At 39.7% G+C, this 7,190-nt stretch overlaps 1 pseudogene; it reads right to left on the bottom strand.

Annotated features, from left to right (window-relative positions):
• Positions 1 to 2,565: 2,565 nt before the first annotated feature.
• On the bottom strand, positions 2,566 to 3,924 carry LOC116873467 (annotated as a pseudogene).
• Positions 3,925 to 7,190: the final 3,266 nt, after the last annotated feature.

Raw genomic sequence — 7,190 nt, 5'->3', positions numbered from 1 at the left:
TCTGTTTCTTTTTTCTCTAAGCTGTATTTTGACTGATTTTCTAGGTTCCATCTTTTAATTCATCAGTTTTCTTTTCAGCAGTGTCTTAATTCCACTCATCAGTTTTGCATTTAATTTTAATGATGGTATTCTTCACTTCCAGAAATTCTATTATCTGTTTTTAAAAACCTAGTTCTTTTATTCCCCTATTTTATTCTTCTATTATCATTTTGAACATTTTAAATATGTTTATTTGAAAGTTTCCCTCAGAATTTTCTTTTTCACTAATTCTTAAAGATGAAAATATAGTTTTTTTTCCTTCAATATGGATTGCTTTTTCCAATGTGCCATTTTTCATGGGAGTCCTTGATCCTAGGAAGATTCCAATGAAAAGTTTCAAGTTTGCTTTTGCCAAAGCTCTAAGAGCTCCATTTGTTCTGTACCATAGCTTTTATTTATCTAAAAAAACTTTTTTTAGTATAGTTGACACACAATGTTATATTAGTTTCAGGTGTGCAATATAGTGACTCAACTGATACCATTTAATTATTATAGCTTATTCCACTCTATATCTCTCTCTGCCCCCTGAAGCACAGGGCTTTAATTTGCATCATATGAATCCTAAAGGCAGAGGAAGGCTAGATCAAGGTTAGTGTAGATTTTCTCATGATGCCCAACCCAAGACATGAGAATGAAATAAATATGTTCCAGCACTGAGGATATTTAAGAGTTTATGTGGGGATTTTACAACCTCTTTTTACCTCTTCTATAAAATTACTTTTATATCTACCTATTTTCTTTCTCAGTACCAAACCTTTCTGTCAACAAGACTCCTTCTCTCCTGTACTTTCTGCTTCTTCTCTATTGATTCAATTCCAGTGACATTTAAGCATGTTGAATCTTTTCTACTAATTTGAACACAAATTTTGGGCATCTTCTTAGACTCTATTGATCACTTTAAAAAAAATAAAGATATTGCTTGACCCTGGACTGTGTTGTCTGTCACCACTGCCATCAGACTGCATCTTTGCTGCAGTCTGAGTTAGAGCCTTGAGCCTGCCTTGTTCCCATGTCCCACACACTGAGCTGTCTGTTCCAGGGTGCATTGACTGTTTCATTCAGATTGGATTAATGACTAGACTCAGGGCATGGAATTCGACTTCTTGATGACTGCTAGGGAATTGGATGACATAGCCTGGAAGTGTGGAGGAGAAAGTTTCTTGTAGGATGAATTATTGACCAATGAGATTAAAGAGTAGCAAAGGATGAATTCCCAATGCTCCTGCTTACCCAACACAGACTGCTCTGAGGTGTGCTTGCTTTGTACAGCCCTCTGAAAGGGCCTGCAGACACAACTGCTGAGCATCCTACTGTGTGTCTTCACAGATCATTATGAAGTGGCCATCAGTGCTTGGTGCAACTCATCACATTGGTTTGCATCTCTCCTTGCTTTGTTCCTCCTTTCCTTATTCTCATTTCCCTGGGCTAGCATCTCACAAAAGAAGAATAGAGGTTTTTTGTTTGTTTGTTTGTTGTTTTAAGATTTATTTATTTATTTTAGAGAGAGAGCACAAGTGAGAGGGACAGAGGGAGAGGGAGAGAAAAATCTCAAGCAGACTTGGCGCTGAGTACTGAGCCCAATGTGGGGCTCGATCCCATGACCCTGAGACTATGACCTGAGCTGAAACCAAGAATTGGCTGTTTGTGCCATCTGGGTGCTCCATGAAAAATAGTGTTTTAATCCTCACTTCAGGTGTGTTTCCTAGAAGACTTCGGCTAAGGTACCCATTATAAAAACATTTTCCTTAACCCCACATCTCCCTTCATCTATTCCATTTATATCTCCTTCCTTGGAAACTTTTTGAAGGAGTGTTTTTTTTTTTTTTCTCTTTAACTCTGTTTCTTATCTGCCATTCATTCTTCAATCTAGCTCCTCTCTCCCATTTGTCTTAAAGCTGCCTTCACCAAGATCAATAATGACCATGTTGTTAAATCCAAAAGATAATTTTCAGCCTTTATCTTACCTGATCTGTGTGCAGCACTTAACGCTGACCTCACATCCTTCCAGCATTGTCTTTCCCTGAATTCTAGACCATGTAGTCTTAATTTTTATCTCACTTATAGCTGCTCTATCTCAGTCACCTTTATATATCTTGTAACTATTGGTATTTCCCAGGACTCTATCCTCAGTTCCCTTTCCTTTCCTTCCCCTCATTTTCCATTATTCTCTTCTCTTTCTTTCTTCTCTCCTTTTCTCTGGTATAAACCATCCCTGGGCATTCTTACTTATTCACATAGCTTCAGGAGCCATCTATATGCCAATAACTTCCAAACTATATTTTAAATCTAATTTTTCTCTTTCTTTTTTCCTTTTATTCATTTAAGACTGGGAATACTTTATTCAAGCCCATCAGAGAAATGGACAGCTTGGGTCTGTAACAGAGCATGTGTTTTAAAGCATAGGTTGGCATTGTATATGAGACTATACACTGCTACGCACAAATTAACTCATCAGAGCACAACTTTTCAAGTTCAAAACAGAAAAAACTTCCCTGTAAAACAAGCACCTTTGTGATATTTTTAACTTTAGTAGTCTTCTCCTCCTTTTTCACCCTCTTCTTCAACAGAATCCACACCAGCTTCTTCATAATCCTTCTGAATGACAGCCATGTCCTCATGGGCCTCAAAAAAAAAAAAACAAACTGTCCTTCCTCCACGCCCTCCCCCACATACCAGTGAACAAAGGCACACTTGGCATACATCAGGTCAAACTTGCAGTCCAGGCGAGCCTAGGCCTCAGTGATGGCTGGGGTTGTGTTCAGCAGGCACACAGCTTGCTGTACTTTGGCCAGGTCTCCACCAGGAACCACAGTGGGAGGCTGGTAATTAATGCCAACTTGGAAACCAGTGAGGAACTAGTGCACAACCTGGATGGTATACTTGGTCTTGATGGTGGCAGTGGCAGCATTGACATCTTTGGGAACCATATTTCATGGTACAACAGGCAGCAAGACACATATTTACTGTGGTGAGGCTCACATTTCACCACCTGGTTCACTGGCTCAAAAGCATGCATTGGTGATCTCTGCTACAGAAAGCTGTTCATGGTAGGCTTTCTCAGCGGAGGTGACAGGGGCATAGTGGCCAGAGGGAAGTAGATGTGAGGATAGGGCATGAGGTTGGTTTGGAATTCTCTCAGATCAACATTCAGGGCTCTCTCAAATCCGAGAGAAGCAGTGATGGAGGACACAATTTGACCTATCAACCTATTTTGATTAGTGTTGTTTGGCATTCAATATCTAGGTTTCTACAATGGATGTCACAGATGACCGCATTGTCTACTCTGAAAGCACAATCAGATTGCTCCAAGGTGGTATGGGTAGTGAAGGTGGAGTTGTAGGGCTCGACTACAGCTGTGGAAACTTGGAGGACTGGGTAAATGGAGAACTCCAGCTTGGACTTCTTGCCATAATCAACTTAGAGACATTCCATTAGCAGAGAGGTAAACCCGGAACCAGTTCCCCCTCCAAAGCTGTGGAAAACCAAGAAGCCCTGAAGACCTGCACTGGTCAGCCAGTTTCCGAATTCAGTTCAAGACAAGGTCAATGATCTCCTTACCAATGGTGTAGAGCTCTCTGGCATAGTTATTGGCAGCATCTTCCTTCTCTGTGATGAGCTGCTCAGGGTGGAAGAGCTGGTGGTAGGTGCCAGTGAGAATGCCATCAGTGACTGTGGGTTCCAGGTCTACAAACACTTCCCTGGGCACATGCTTCCCAGCACCTGTCTCACTGAAGGTGTTGAAGGAGTCATCTCCTCCCCTAATGGTCTTGTCCTTGGAATCTGGCCATTGGGCTGAATGCCCTGTTCTAGGTAATAGAGTTCCCAGCAGGCATTGCCAATCTGGACGTGAGCCTGACCAACATGGATGGAGATGCATTCATGCATGGTTGCTGCTTTGTGACTGCCAAGCAGATGGCAGAGAGGAAGGGGGGATGTTGTTGCTTCTTACAGTACAGCTCTTAGGTGGTCGATATAAGAGAACCTGCCAAGTACCAGATACTTAAAAGGACCTAATTGTCTACTAGATGTTTCTTCTTTGGTGTTCTATAAGTCCTTGAAACTGGACATGTCCAAAAATAAAACTCAACATTTTCTTCCCACCTGAATCTGTTTTTTTTTTTTTTCTTTTTTTCCTGCCTTGCCTGTCTCAGTGACTGGTATCTCCATTCCCCAGACAGAAATTAGGTGTCACCTCACTCACCCACAACTTCAACCCCCATTAAAGTGACAAATTCACCCCTGTTTTCCCAGAATTTTTGGTGTTAGTATGAAAAATTTCACATCCGTGGAACCCCCACAGTTCCATAAAAACTGGAATGGCTTGCCTGGAGCTGTCTTAATTTTAAAACTGAAAGTCTCATGTCTTGGGAACCTCTTTAGTCCTGGGCAAACCATAAGGTTGATAATCCTTTTGCCTCTATCCAATCAATCATCAAGACCTACTGATTTTAACTTTAATGTGTCCGGGTTGTCCAGTTCTCCCCATCTTCACTGTCACTCTAACCAGCATAGGTCATTAACATGTCTTGCCTCTACAGGGAAGCCATTATAGCTGAAAACCTTTGCAACTTTCCTTTGCCTCTAGCATTTCTTCCTCCAACCCATTCTCTGAATTGCTGCTAGAGTCATCTTTCTAAACTATAACCTTGATTGTATCATTTTTCTTCTGAAATCTCTGTGACTGTTCTTTATTTGCCCTATGATAAGGGGCACACTTTTTTTTTTTTAAAGTAGGCTCCATGCCCAGTGTGGAGCCCAATGTGGTGCCTGAATTCGCAACCCTGAGATTAAGACTGAGCCACGCCAGTGCTCCAAGGGGCTTATGTTTTAAAAATGTCTCACATGACCTCTCATGAAATCATCCTGTTTATTCTTCCAGGCTCATCCCTTCTCACTTTGTTGTTACACTGCATATAAGCCCAGATGCCAGCTGTCTCCTCTATGAAAGCAACCTTTGTTTTTATTTTACACCCACATGGACATAGAACTTTTGCATATCTTCACATTCTCTATCTTGAGCCCATCTCTACAAAAGTCTTGGTAAGAAACACAGAATTCACAGAGAAGATGAAAGGGATCTCCTAGCATGTGTGGTATAGCAGCAATGCCCCAACTCACTATTTGACATTTCTTCTCCAAAGTTCCTTCTCAGCTCTGACACTCCTCTAAGATTTCATTTTTCCTTTGTCTCTACTTTTCCTCCAAGGTATACAGCCTTCTTGGATCTACACGCCCCCTTCCTGTGCCCCTGCCCCAATCTCTTTACACTCATCTCTTTATTATCCTGAGTGATTTGGCTTTGCCCTAATTCCTCTTTATAAATGTACATTCCCAACTCCATCCAAGGGTTCAACAAAACAAAGTGTCCTTCTATTTTGAGATTCCATTCCTGCTCAGTGCCATCATTTTTAGCTTGACATGTCCAGTGGGGTCTCATCTCTCATCCCAAGTGGATTGTTAAAATATTTCTTGAAAAATGTGGTGTTACCCTCCTAGAGAAATTGTTTTACCAGCTGTTAAGACAATAAAAGTTTCTTCCTTTTGTCACCTGTGTTTCAGCTATAATGGCTTCCCTGTAGTTCTCATAATTTTTCTTGTTCTCTTCTACTGTGTCTTTGTATAGGCTGCCAAATCACCTGAGATACTATACCACCATTTACTTTAAAAAAAAAAAAAAGAAAAATTTGACTGACTAATAAATACACCTAAAGTTATAATATTTTTCCCTTGCCAAAATTTGTCTTCAGCATCAAGAAGGATGGACTGCTTTTATAAATGGACCTGGTGTTAGATGTAGTTCATGGGGTTTGATTTGAACAAAGAAATTCCTAATTATATCATGACTCATTTTAGCATTTTTAATCATCATGGTATGATGAAATTCACTGCATTGGTCTCTAGGGGATTAGAAAGAAAACTAATTTCAGTTTTTGAAAGTCATTTTCAAGATCTCCAAAGAAGGCTTATAGAGGATATGAAAGGGGCCTAAAAAATTACATAGTCCTCAGTCTGAGTCTGAGAATTAGTACAATTAATCAAAACTGCAATCCATCTTCCCCTAGAAAACAACAATATGCAAAACACATGGCCATTGTGTGCAGTCCAAACAATCATGTACATGTACAGGTAGGTTATATTTAATTCAATTAACCTAGTTTATTTTCTTGATAACATCATTGAATATCATTGAATATATCTACATTTTTTACTAATGCAAATGATTGAAGATTTTAAGATGGCAGTAGAATAACTTTATGTTGTATATGGAGAGTTACACTACTCGGGTTTTTCAGTGGCCTTCCTTAGTGCTAGAACACTTGAGCTTCAAAGACTTGAGAGGAGTGTGAATTATCAAAACAAATACAGAGTTGGAGTTCATAAACCCGACTTCCATATATACAGCTAGCTATATTTTCTTAAGTCGTTTTATTTTATTTATTTTTAAAAGATCTTTAAAATTTATTTAACAGAGAGAGAGATCACAAGTAGGCAGAGAGGCAGGCAGAGAGAGAGGGAAAGAACCCAATCTCAGGACCCTGAGATCATGATCTGAGCTGAAGGCAGAGGCTTAACCCACTGAGCCACCCAGGCACCCTTCTTAAGTCATTTTAAACTCTCTGCATTCTTTAACTTTTTAAACAATCTTTACAATCACATTTTATTTTATTATTTTATTTTTTTTCAAAGATTTTATTTTTAATAATCTTTACACCCAACAAGAGCCACGTGTTCTTCTGACGGAGCCAGCCAGGTGCCCCTACACTCACATTTTATGTTATTGTTATTATTATTATTAATATTATTAATATATTATTTTATGTTGTTGTTGTTGTTGTTATTCTTATTATTTTGGTGTAAAAAGATGGTTTTATTAAAGCACAGGGACAGGACCCTGGGCAGAAAGAGCTGCTGCACTGGAGTTGTGAGGAATGGCTGATTTAAACTATGGGGTTGAGGGAGATAAGGAAAGAGGGAGGTGTCCAAAAGGACTTTCATAAACTAAAGAAGACCCTCAGGATACTAGAGGCCTTGTGATTATCACACTAAGATTGTTTTTCCCTCTAGCAAAGCATTCACATTAAGATACTTGGAAGTTTCCTAGAGGAATGTCACACATATCCCACCCAGGAGTGGGGAGGGGAGTTGCCAGG

This window comes from Lontra canadensis, unplaced genomic scaffold (assembly GCF_010015895.1).
Source record: "Lontra canadensis isolate GAN:19392208 unplaced genomic scaffold, GSC_riverotter_1.0 scaffold33, whole genome shotgun sequence".
NCBI lineage: Eukaryota > Metazoa > Chordata > Mammalia > Carnivora > Mustelidae > Lontra > Lontra canadensis.
The sequence above is the reverse complement of the archived record's forward strand: the minus strand, read 5'-3'. Positions and strand labels throughout refer to the sequence as shown.